This window comes from Acomys minous, assembly GCF_964271855.1.
Source record: "Acomys minous genome assembly, chromosome: 14".
Taxonomy (NCBI): Eukaryota; Metazoa; Chordata; class Mammalia; order Rodentia; family Muridae; genus Acomys; species Acomys minous.
Window position 1 is genome coordinate 48,154,274 of NC_140496.1, and position 13,168 is coordinate 48,167,441.

At 43.9% G+C, this 13,168-nt stretch overlaps 1 long non-coding RNA gene across 1 annotated transcript; it reads right to left on the minus strand.

Annotated features, from left to right (window-relative positions):
* Positions 1-8,483: 8,483 nt before the first annotated feature.
* Positions 8,484-12,044, minus strand: LOC311583729. The gene is made up of 3 exons (XR_014774651.1): positions 11,944-12,044; positions 11,400-11,474; positions 8,484-8,564 (listed from the first exon to the last, which is right to left on the minus strand). It is a non-coding gene; the product is annotated as an uncharacterized lncRNA (long non-coding RNA).
* Positions 12,045-13,168: the final 1,124 nt, after the last annotated feature.

A 13,168-nucleotide genomic window follows, 5' to 3' on the forward strand; every position in this document is an offset into this window, starting at 1 on the left:
ATCCTATGTGTGTGGAAGTTATTAGGATGGTTTACAGGCCGTGGTTCAAGTAGTTCCACAATGGCTGTCTGTCAACAGGAAGTCCAAGAATCCAAGAGCTGTTCAGTCTACGAGGCCAGATTTCTCAGCTGGTCTGCAGTATACACTCAGACCCGGGAGACATGGTCCTAATGCCAGTGAAGGACTTGACAGCAAGAGTGAGAGCAAGCAGGCAGCGACAGCTTCCTCCCGTCTCCATGCCCTTGTAGAGGCTGCCAGCAGAAGGTGTGGCCCAGATTTAAGGTGGATCTTCCTGCCTCAAAAGATTCAGATGCAGGGTGAGTCTTCCATTTCAAATGATTTAATTAGGGGAAAAAAATCCTGACAGATGTAATCAATTTGACACCATGGATCGCCATCCCAGGAATCTTCCTCCCATCGCCACAGGGAAAGTCACACAGCAAATATGGAAGGTGCGTTCTCATTACACCACGGCATCCTCTGTCCCTCGCAGAAGGTCAGGATCGTGATTATATCTGAGTCTAATTTAAGTCGCCTGGCTATTGGGAGGTACTCCAGAAGAAAGTAGAAAGTAGGCATCCCTCTTTCACTTTGGAACCTGGAGGAAGAGATGCTTTGTTAGCCAGCTCCCTGCAACTAAGGTGAGGACACTTGATCCGCTTGCTATGCTGGTGGTGGTGTGGACGGCTCACTGCTGGGGAAGGCAGACCGGGAACTGCTGGAGGTGGCTGCAGTGGGGTCCAGAGGCCATCAGGGTGGAAGTGAGAATTACAGATGCAGCTCTCGTCAACCAGACTGTGGACACCAGCCACGTGCCACCACACAAAGGCTAGTCCTGGGGCAAAGACTAGGTTTTGGTAGGGCCTTGCATTCCTGGCTCCTGCTCACCTGATCCTAAGAGTGAGTGAAGGAGTGTCCTCCAATGCACTGTCTTTATAAAGCAGGTGCAGTCGGTGTCTGTTCCTTGCTACTGAGGCAGTGCGAATCCTGTCTGTGGAAGGTGAGACTGTCTCTGTCGTTTCCACTGCAGGGGTCTCTACTGGCTTAAGACAAAGGTCCTCAAAGGCTTTGGGCTCCTGATCCTTTCAGAGATTTCAAGACTTACTAAGACACTGAAGAGTTTTACTTACTTGCATTAAGTAACCTAACCGGAAATAAAAACAGAAAAATGTAAATTATCTACTAATTCATTAAAATAAAATTATTAGATTTCATTCCTTGTCACACATAACATTTGATGAAGAGAATTGGTTTATTCTTTTTTAATACAAAGTTTTTATTTTTATTTTTTTTGGAAATTTTACACATGAGTACTGTGTTTACATTATGTCTACTCTTCCCTCTCTTCCTCCATCTCCTCCCATGTCCACACCTCAACTCCCTTGAACGTTCCTGACCTGTTCTTCTATTACTGTTGTACATAAATACATATGTGTCTACACAGACACACATACAAAACCTCCTGAGCCCATGTGTCATTCTTTGGGATTGGTTATCCCATCAGGGGGCTCATCTCTGGGGAAGACCCCGTCTCACTCTCTCAACCATTAATTGTCTACAGTGTTTCTTGTGGGGTTGGAGCCTTGTGAGCTTCCCCCACCCATAGTGGCATGCTAGTCGGTACTGCTGTCAGCAGATTTTGTTTAGGCAGCCATATTGCTGAGCTTTCATGGGTGCAGCTCCCCTGTTCTTTGCAGAAGACATACTGTCCTGGGCCTCTGTCTCTTACAGCCTGCGCCGCCTCCTTATCAATGATCGTTGAATATTAGATGTATGGGCTGTTTTGGAAGAGTACCAATTAGAGATGGAACCCCATGGCCACTTGTTCACTGCACTTTGACCACTTGTGAATCTGTCTGCTGAAAAACACAGCTCTTTGATGAGGGATAAGAGTTACCCTTAGCTGTGAATAAATATTTAGGATACAATTAAAAACTAAATGGGCTTAAATTGTCTTTATTTTCTAAAGTGAAATTGTTATTGCAAATGACATCATTATGTTTTTCTTTCCTTCTTTTCCCCTTCCTCTCTTTCTCTTCACTTTCTTCCTTTTTTCCCTTCTTTCTTTGACAAGGCATTACTGTGCTGTCCAGACTGGCCTCAAATTCAGTATTCCCCACCGTCAGCCACCTGGGTGCCAACATTATAGGTAAGCGATCACGTACTCCATTTTGGTTTGCACCTTACCAATGCGTTTAAACTCTGGCTTAATAGAAGATAATAGCATTCTCAGATGCCCTCTGTGTTCATCTACTGTTACACATGCTTTATGTAAGGCATCTCCCAGAAAGTGGCAAAGACAGGGACATTTTAATAGCCTTATCATACTGGTGACTGTTCTCTGATACCATAGTGTAACTTGACAAGCGATGTGTTCCTAAAGGTTAGCTGCAGTGTGGATTCTGAAACCACGTCAGTAAACAGTTCGTGTTTTGTTGCATTCAAACCTATTTTTAAATGATTTTGTGCCATGCGTTGGTCATTCTGAAAATGCTGGTTTAGTGAATAAGCAGAAATCCCGAGTGTCTATAGGATGACATTCATTACTGCCATCGGCAAGCTCATTTAAAATATCTTCAAATATTGGAAAATTATCAGGCCAATGGGTGCAAATATAGGTTTGGGAAGTCCAAGTTCTATTGGAATTCTTGAATTTTATCCTTGGCGGCACAAACTCTCAGGTGTTTCTTTACACTGTAAAATTCACAGTGACAGGGTCAACTTACTCATTACACACCACACACACACACACACACACACACACACACACACACACACACACCTAGCAAGTAAGGTCAACAGCTTACTGAGTGTGATGTCTGTAATTCCAGCTCCAGAGAGGCCAAGCAGTGAGGTGTGAGGCCAACTTGATTTTTTTGTTTGTTTGTTTGGTTTTGTTTTTTATTAGACAGGGTTTCTCTGTGTAGCCTTGGCTGTCCTGGACTCACTTTGGAGACGAGGCTGGCCTCGAACTCACAGTGATCCTCCTGCCTCTGCCTCCCGAGTGCTGGGATTAAATGTGGGCACCACCACACCCGACTGTGAGGCCAACTTGGATTGACATCCAGGACACACAGCAAGAGTCTGTCTCAAACCCTCACCAAAGAAGGAGGGAGGGAGGAAGAGAGGGACACAGGTGGGTGGAGGGAGGGAGGGAGGGAGGGAGGGAGGAAGGAAGAGAGGGAGGGAGGGGCTAAAGATTGCATACCTTTTTGAGTAAAGATGGTGTCATATGAAAACACCAGCTGGTTCCGAATGGCTCGGATGCTGGTCCTGAGCCAGCTGTGGCTCTCAGGGTGCAGCAGCAGCACTTATGTACGAGTCCCGTCTCTTCACCCAGAATATTTTAAACTATGTTCACCTGCCTAGGCTTAATAAAATCAATCATTTCTCCTGTTTCATCAGGGCATACTTTAGTGGAACTGACAACCGTGTAGCTACAAAACAAACAAACAAACAAACAAACAAACAAACATTGGAGAGTCCAGCTTGGAGCCAGTGCCTTCATGAAGCTACAGTGCCAGCAGTCTCACCTGGCATTGCTTTTGTTGTCAGTACACAGCTGTGACAGTGGAGAAGCGTTGACTTTAAATTTTCTGAATGTTGGTGATGAAGAGACAACAGCAACTGAGAGACATTGGGTTACAGAAAAAGACTGAGGAATTAGGACAACCAATTTACTATAAACACTTAATGAGCATGGATTGGAAACCTGCAAAAGTTTTGAGGCGGGGCCGAGGCTATGCCTATATTTCTACAGGAAGTGAAAACATATGAGACAAAACTTATAAAGATTAGATCTGACCAGGAGAGACCTCTTAGTACATAATACATGATTGTGTTGATATAGCAAGGGCATAGTAAGGGAGATCTGGTCTTTATAACATGACTTTCTTTCTTACAGCTTGGATATTACAGCTCAAACAGATGTATAACACTGATGGCTTCCACCTGCTCAAAAATAGGGCAGATGTTTATCTTTAAATAATTTGTACACCTTGAATATTCCATATATATAGAGATAAGTATTTATGCTAATACTTGTGAGAGTTTGCTTCTTTTCAGAGCAAAAAACCAGACAATTATGAAGACAAAGCAGATAGCCCAGTGGTTCAACATCAGAGACTGCTTCAGCTACTGTTTCCTCAAGAAATTGCATGCACATCAACTGTAAAAAGGGCTAGCCCCAAGGATCGATCCAAAAAACACTGGACAAAACAGATACAGCTAGCTTTTGCAGAATTTGGCCAATATCTTATTTTTCTAAGGGTACCTAAAAGACGTTTTCCCCCGAACAGCAAAAAGTAATTTTGAGAGAATGATGCCCCCATTTGCAATAGGTGGAGTGATGGGTTTTGGTGGGTTATAAATATTTGTTTTTGCCTGGGGGGGATTAGTTATACGTTAGTAAAAGTTTCATTTAGGGATTTCTTTTTTCTATCCTTCTTTCTCTCTTATTTTTCTATCTAACCTTAAAGAAAAGGGGAGAAGAAGGGAAGGATAAGGGAGAATATAGATTTATAGAATAAAAAGATTATTGAATCTACTAGCTTCAAATAATTTGCATTGGTATTAAAATATTTCATTGGTATTGTAGATTGATGGAAATTTACGATTGTTTTCCTTTTTCAACTTTTGCTTTATGTATTATATATGGTATGTTAGTGGAACTTAAATTGTATATTGTATGTTGGTAGAAACATTGGTAGATCATTTTGTTTGACATTTATTTAATGTATTATACATGTACAACTTATTTGAAAAGGTGAAAAATAGCTGTTATAACTTGTTCAGGATGGTCGAAGATAGAAATTGATAGTTGGTCACTTATAAATCTTACTAGATACTAAATTACTTAATTATAGAATAAGCTTTATTTAGTTTTTTGTATATGGTTTCAAAGGAATAGATAGATGATAGACAGAATAGATAGATAGACGGTCTTCAGACACTTCAGAGATGTACAGAAAATGGCATTTAATAATAAAGGGCTTTTATGACAGAGAGACATCCATTCCTGGTAGCACCTCCAGTCTAATTATGCGGGCATCAAGAAACGATAGAGGCAGATAGCTCCTGGACTGAGGAACTTTGCTTATCTCTACTGCTGATGAGAGAATGACCGTCTGATACGATCAAGCCTGATACTGAAAAATTGGCTGCCCAGCCTTGCAGAGACCAGGTGGGCCAGTCCTTCAGGATTCCTGCTGCAGAGCAGTCTGTGAGATGCTTTGAGTTGGCTGAAAGTGGGATGCACCTACGATGGAGAGAAACTTGTGGCAGTCCAGAAACAGTCTGTCAGATGCCTTGGGCCGGCTGGCTGAAGACTGGATGCCCCAACAATGGAGAGGAACTTGTCACTGTCTAGACAGTCAGCTCTCTGTCCTGTCAATACTCTTGGAAGTTGCTTGCCCGCACTTTCTTCATATTGGATAGTTTTTCCTTCTGGGGTCTCTGATGGGGTTGAAGACTAGAAAGCTACAGTATTAATATAAGTCTAGTTTTAAAAAAGAATAAGAAGATTAAAAAAAACTTTAGACATTAGGATAAGAATCAGTAGCATAGGATAATGGAATAATTTCTTAAAAATTGTTAACTACAAATGAACTGGTCCTTGTAAATGTTGACTTAATATATAATTCTTATTTTGTTGTATATAGCTTATTTTATTAAAGAGAAATGGGGAGATGAAGGAGAGATAAACCTGTTTTATAGGATCCCAAGTGTGGGATTGGGACAGTCTTGTGAGAAAACAGGTGAGGTCAATCCACTCAAAGACCAACCACCTTGTGCGGGAGCTTGATTGTTGCCAGCTGAAAAGATGCTGTGAACAGAGTCTGGGAGGAGATATATAAATGAGCCCAGAACTGGAGGCGGGGCTTTTGGAGACCTCGGATAGTTTTGGCTCTTCATCGCTGCACTACGAGACACTCTGAGAGAGAACCACTAAAAGGAACAAGGCTTCGGGGCTCTGGCTCCTGCTGAGGTTCCGGGTTCTGGTTACTCCAGGTTCCAGCAGAAGAAATCCTGCTGATTACACCAGGAGAATCGTTCCTCGGAACTGATATCCTTACGGTTTTGCTATTGTGTTCCTTAATCCCCATTTCCTATTGTTTTGGTTAGTTGGGTTATAAGTGATGTACGCTCCGTTAATAAGTTATAATAAAATATATTGGTTAAGAAAATTGAGCCTACAGAGAAGGAAAACAAAGGTACTTTTGATTTGGTAAGATGCCAAAATGTCTTTAGGACTTTTAGGAGCCTGTGACGTGCACATGGTTACTGCGTGGCTAAGCTGTGCGAAAGAGGGCCTTTTCTAGCATTTAGCATTGCAGAATCATGTCACAAAATCACAGTAAGACCCGGCAGCCTGGTGGACACTATGTTCACAAGTGCCGTGATTAAAGGCTAACCTGCCTGAATTCTTGCAAGATCTTTTCCTAGGATTTGAAGAGTTGAACTATTTGAGTACCAAACATCTTGTTCCAGCCTGGTTATTTTGCCATTTCCTTTAAGGTTTAAAGTGTAAAATAGTACAAGTATATATTGTGTGTTGAGAATATCTGCATCTCATCTCCTGTCTTCTCTTCCTCACCCCTCCCTGTCCTTTTATCCCCCTAGACAATTTCACTTCTACTCCATTTCTTACGCTTTCCCGTTATGGACATACATGATTTTATGAGATTATATAAAATCTAGGAATCACAAATGAAAGAAAACATGGTGTTTGTTTTTCTGGGACTGGTGCAATTCTCTTAACATCATTATCTCTGGTTGCATATATTTTCCTGCCATACACATAACCTAGTTCTCCTTTATCACCAAGAAAAATTCCAATGTGTGTGCATGCACACACATGCACGCACACACACACACACACACACACACACACACACACACACACACACACAAACACCTCACATCTATGGCATCCTCCTTCCACATGCCGCTGCCATTGGACACCTAGGCTGGTTCCATGACAGGGACACTGTGAACAGTGCTGCAATGAACACTCAGGCTGTGGTACATGCTCCTGAAAAACTTCTCTAACCAGGCTCAGGGAGGAGGCGGCTGGGGTGGGAGGTTAATTGTCTTGAGTTCCTACAGTGATCTGCGGCTGTACAGGTTGAGATTGCAGAGATTTCGGGTGGCCAATCAGAAGAAACCTCAGCTGAAATCTAGCCCTCGTGGGTTTGGGCCTCTTGATTAAAGGCTTTTCATGTTCAGTGAACTAGGGGGCAACTGTAAAGGTGGAGAGGACAAGTCTACATGAGCTGGATTGAAATGACACCACAGGGAGGGCCCTGGTGGACCTGGCTGCTGTAGCGCATGGGGATGACCACAGCCCTGAGGCCACCAGTGAGTGTCCTCTTCCCAGCAGCAAGATATTAGAGCCTGTGACAGATCTGCCCTCAGTGCAGAAAGCGTTTCCCTTGGCCATTTGTAATATTTTTATTACTATTTACGTCCATGGTAACATATAAAATATCATATATAACTTAAGAATCCAGAATAACGTATGTTAAGGTTACTTTTGTGGACCCCATCTGATAAAGATTAAAGAAAAAATATAAAGGCATAGAAAACAAAACACTTCAACCTTTTTCTTTAAATCAACTAATTAAACGATCTTTTATGTATATGGATGTTTTGCATGTGCATGCAATTCCCAGAGATGCCAGAAGAGGGTGCTGGATCCCCTGAACTGGAGTTACAGATGGTTGTGAGCTACCACATAGGTACTGGAGATCAAACACAGGTCCTCTGGAAGAGCAGCCAGCGCTCCTAACTGCTGAGCCACCTCTCCAGCGCCACTCCCTCCCCAACATTTATTAACTGCATAGAACTAACCAGTTTCAAACACCCCAAAGTTAAAAATGCAGGAGTCCTAGTGAGATGGCTCAGCCAGGAAAAGGCTCTTGCTGCCAGCCCTGATGACCCGAGTTCTGCCCCTGATAGCCATACAGTAGAAGGGGAAATGTACTCGCAGAAGTTGCCTTCTGACCTCTCCATGCCCTCTGCGGTGCATGATCACCCACATACTTGCTCACAGGTAAAAATAAATAAATGATTTTTGTTTTGTTTTGTTTTTTTATTCTGAAGAGCTGGGCATGGTGGCACAGTACTTAAAAGGTCAAAGCAAGAGGATTTCAAGCTTGAGGCTAACTTAGGGTTCATAACAATTCCTGATTCAAAATGCAACGAAACAAACAGAAGAGAAAACGTACGGGATTAACATACTACATCAAAGCAACCTCGCATTTTTTATTTCAGAGCAGCTAAACTGTCAAGAGTTGCTGCTACATAAGAGGCTGGAAACGCAAGCCACCCAAACACCATTCACACTTAGTTTAGCTAAAATTACCCTTCAATGTGCAGCAAATTCCTGCATATCTTGACTGAATCTGTAATTCAAGGAATCAGACAGAGCCTTTGGCCTAGTGCAGCTCCAGGGTCTGGGCAGCCTGGGCTCTGGTGAGGCTGGGACGTCATGAGGGAGGTGTCCATTGCTGGTGAGGTGGGTGTCGGTACATTCTGGGAAACAATTTGTGAGGTCAAAACATCTGAAAGAAACATGTATTAGTTTCCTCAGGCTGCTGACAGAATACCACGGGCTGGCTGCTGCAGACAACAGGAAGTTGTTTTCTTTACAGTCCTAGAGTCCAGAGTTTAAGGTCAAGGGGCCAGCAAAGCTTGGCTTTTTGTCTGGGCTTTAGACTGACCTGGTGTCCTCACAAAGCTCGTGTGCCCTGGCAGCTGCAGCCAACAGTCTGATCTCCTCCTCTCTCCAGGTCTCTAATCCTGTCAGATCACAGCCTAACCCTTATAACTTCATCTGCACTCAATCACCTCCTCACAAGTGCTGTCCCCAAATCCAGCTGTATTAGGGTTCACGGCTCCAACACAGGAATGGCAAGACGGCACAATTCAATCCAGAGCAATGCAAATACTCAGAACTATGAAACTGCACTTCCATGATCCAGTCATTTCCTAGAGAAACAGTCGGGCATGCTCACAAGGAAGTAGCTAGAAAAACACCCTTTGTTGCATTATCTATAAAATAAACATTAAAAAAAAAACAGCTAAAATAAAAAGCTGAATATCTATTGTCAGAAAGTTGAGAAAGGAGTCGTGGAATATTCAAACAATAAAATAATAAACAGCAATTAGAAAGACCTAACTAGGGCTGGAGAGATGACTATGGACAAGAACGCTAGGTGCACAAGCGTAAGGACCTCAGTTCAGATCCTAGCGATTACATAAAAAGCTGGGTGTAGGGCTGAGCATGGTGCTACATGCCTTTAATCCCAGAAGTTTGGAGATGGAGACAGGAAGATCTCTATCTCTACTAGTTCAAGGCCAGCTTGGTCTATATAGAAAGTTCCAAGCCAGCCAGAGCTACATAGTGAGACCCTGGAGAAGGGGGAGGGAAGGGAGAAAAATCTCTATTAGTTCAAGGCCAGCTTGGTCTATATAGAAAGTTTCCAGGCCTTCCAGAGCTACATAATGGGACCCTGGAGAGAGTGAGGAGAGAGGGGGGGGGGAGGGAGAGGGAGAGAGAGAGAAAGGAAGGGAAGGAAGGAGGGAGGGAAGGAGAGAGGGAGGGAGGAAAGGAGGGAGAAAATCTCTATTAGTCAAGTCCAGCTTGGTCTATATAGAAAGTTCCAGGCCAGCCAGAGCTACCTAGTAGGACCCTGGAGAGCGAGGCGGGGGGGGGGGGGGGGGAAGGGGTAGAAGGGGAGGGAGGGACAGAGCTCTGGCTGTGTGACTTGTAAGCCTGTAATTTGGTGGTAGGTGGCTACAAGAGGTTCTCTGGGGCTTGCTGGCCACCAGCCTAGCTCTGGGTTCTTTGAGGGACCCTGAGATAAGGGAGTGAAATGGACACTGGGAGACTAAGACACCCAGCTCCCTCCCTCAGCTTCTGTGAGTCTGTGCACAGGTGTGTAGACTCACACTCACCAGAAGCAAACAGAGGAGGCAGAGAAGGGCAAAGGAAGAAAACAGGAAAAAGGAGGAGGAGGAGGAGCAGCAAACAGGGCTTAGATGTTTGGGCTCTATCAACATGTATGAGCCTTAAATTTTGGACATAAAACTCAAGCTACAAAAAGTACATAGACATCACGATGCCATCAGTGTAGGAAGAGAAGCAAAGTATATTTCCTTGTGGGCAGGTTCGTACGAAAAGAACATTTTGGCAGCACGGCAGTGTGGACGGAGCTGTCTCAGGCGAGCAGGTGCCTGATAAATGGTGGGGAATAAATAGGGTCATGAATTTTATCTCTTGCATTTTATTCTGAGGCACAGAGTCAGTATGGAGTGAATACGGCAGGACAAAACATCTACTAGGTGGTAAATGGGCCCATGGCCATTGGAAACACAGAGGTCCCCAGCTCACAATGGCTTTCCCTTGAGACCTCTCAGTTTATCAAGGTGAGAAGATGTGCATGTGTGGAAAGAATACTTTGCCATTTGAAGTTTCACCTCTTTTGGGGTTAGTTATAATGCAAAATGCTCCTCAGTGATGCCAGGCAGCAGCAGGCAACTATATTCTGTCAGAAAAGCCAAGTAAGATGAAAAGAAATGGTCCAGCTTTACTGTGATGCAGTCAGGGGCTGCAGCTCCAACGCAGTCAAACCCTGGCCAGTGACCAACCAACTCGATAAGTAGGCTGTGCCTGGTCACTTACATGTATCAGATTGGTGAGTGAGTGTGTGTGTGTGTGTGTGTGTGTGTGTGTGTGTGTGTGTGTGATGCATGCAGGTGCCTATAGAGGCTGGAAGAAGGGGTTGTATCTCCTGGAGTTGTGCATAGGCAGAGATGTGAGCTCGGAACTCAGTTCAGATCCTCTGCAAGAGCTTAGGCACTGACCCACCGCTCCAGCCTCTTACCGACACGTTCACCGCACAGAGGAGTTTAGGGCTGAAAGCCCATCAGAGGTGCAAACACCTGTTGTCTCTATCTCGTAGGTTTGTAGTTTTTATAATTACAACAAGAGGTTTAAAAAGAGGATAGTCCTGACCACCAGAAGAATTCAGCCCTGATTTAGTACCCATCCTTTACTAGCTGTTGGTCCTTGGGCAAGCCGGTTACCTCACTAAGCTGGCCCCTCTCCTCCCAGCTTTAGCTGCATGCCTACTTCTGAGGTGCTGTGAAATCACTGGAATGTATACATTAGACCACGCCTCTGCACAGCTGACCCAATCAACAGAGCAGGACTCACGGGGCCACAGAGAGTGAAGTGGCAGCTGTGGAGCTGAATGGGGCTGTTCTACGACCTCCGCACTCACGTCATGGCTGTTGGCTTGATGTTTTTAGGGGGAGTCCTGACAGTGGGAGTGGGGATGTCTCTGACTCTTTGCCTGCTTTGGGGACCCTCTTCCTCCTCCTGGCGGCCTCACCCAGCCTTGATGTGGGGGTCGTGCCTGGTCTTACTGGGTCTTGTTATACTCTGTTGGTTGATGTCCCTGGGAGACCTGCTCTTTCCTGAGGGGAAACGGGGAGGGGGGAGGGGGGGTTGAATGGATCTGGGTGAGAGGAAAGGTGTGGGGGAACCGGGAAGAGTGGAAGGAGAGGAAGCTTCAGCAAGGATGTTTTGTATGAGAGAAGAATAAATAAAAATTGAAACAAACAAAATTATATGAAAAAAAAAAGGAAGCAGGCTCTGGATGCCTGCAATGAGACACCACATGCTTCCTTCCTGTCCTGTCTTGTAGTCCTTGCCTTGTCTCCAGTGTTTAAATGTGTGCATGCTACATGGACCCGGGCAATAGTTCACACGTGCATCAGAGTGTAGGCCATGCTTTGGTGGGTGGGAAATCCATCGGTGTCCACACAAGGTTCTCTTACCTCTCAAGCTCAAATGGATCAGACTATCATAAAAAAGAAAGCCAGTCCAGGTTGAGAAAGGCTTGCTGACTGAATTCTCATAACGTATGCACTCACTTTTCTGTAGGCTTTCTTGTCACTATAGCAAGGACAGTTCTGTGTGGTCAATTTTAAGTAATCCTGGCTGTCAGAGCACTCGCGAAAATCTAGAAACTTCATTTGAATTGATGTTTTCCATTTTTTTCCAGTTGCCATTGAACTAGTAGAAAAGATAACAGAGTTGAATTTTTTTTACCTCTTTTTCTCCTTTTGATAATATTTGTTACAGAAAAACACAAATATTACTTTGCAAGACACGAGTGCCCCAGTGCAGGAGGCAGAACCCAGAGACAAGATGAGTTTAGCAGTTTGTTTCAATTTCACAGATATGCTTTGGAGAGCCATGCCAACTCTAGTTTCTAACTGATGACTGCAGACTCAACCCAACCTGCATCGCAGGGGAAACTGGAATGCTTCTTTTCAGCTCACTTGGCTTTTCTAAGAGAATACAGTTGTAAATACTTGGCATGCAAACGTCCCCACCAGCAAGTGAGCACACATACCTACCCTGCCTGCTCCTAGATGCAGCAGGACTGACGTCTTCCTGCTCTGTGCCTTGACAAAGGCCGTCGACCTTGAATTTCTGAAACATGGCCAAGAAAAATTACATTCCTTATTTGTCACAGTCAATTACCTTTATTGTGTGAATGTTTGTTTTTTTTTTTTACTGTATTTGAGACTTAGTGTGTGAGTGACTAATTTTGCAGGTGTGTCATGTCACCAAACAGAACTAAGGTCTCTGACAATGGCCCTAATTTCTGCATCATTCTACCTTATATGTCAAGAAATCTAGATTTATGATCTTAAGACCATGTAACATGGGATTATGATTTCCTTAGCAAAGCACTAAAATATAAAATAATTGGTGTCTAAGAACATGTAATGAAATTCCAAGAAAAAAAAGGGGGGATGTAAATTTCACAATACCAGCATCAATAAAGTAAAAACACTAAAAGACTTTTGCTACTTCGGGAGCTCTACAAAGTGCCTACTTGAAAATGGAGTTGCCTCAGATGGTTTCCTTTGGTTCTGTGCTATATGGCTCTGGACCAGTGGCTCTCAACCTTCCTAATGCTGTGGCCCTTTAACATGGTGGTGGTGGTTGTTGTTGGTGGTGGTTGTTGTTGTTGTTGTTACAGTGGTGGCCCCAACCATGAAATTATTTTGTTGCTACTTCATAGCTGGAATGTTGCTACTGTTAGGAGTCATGCTGTAAATAGCTGATATACAGGGTATAGGACAT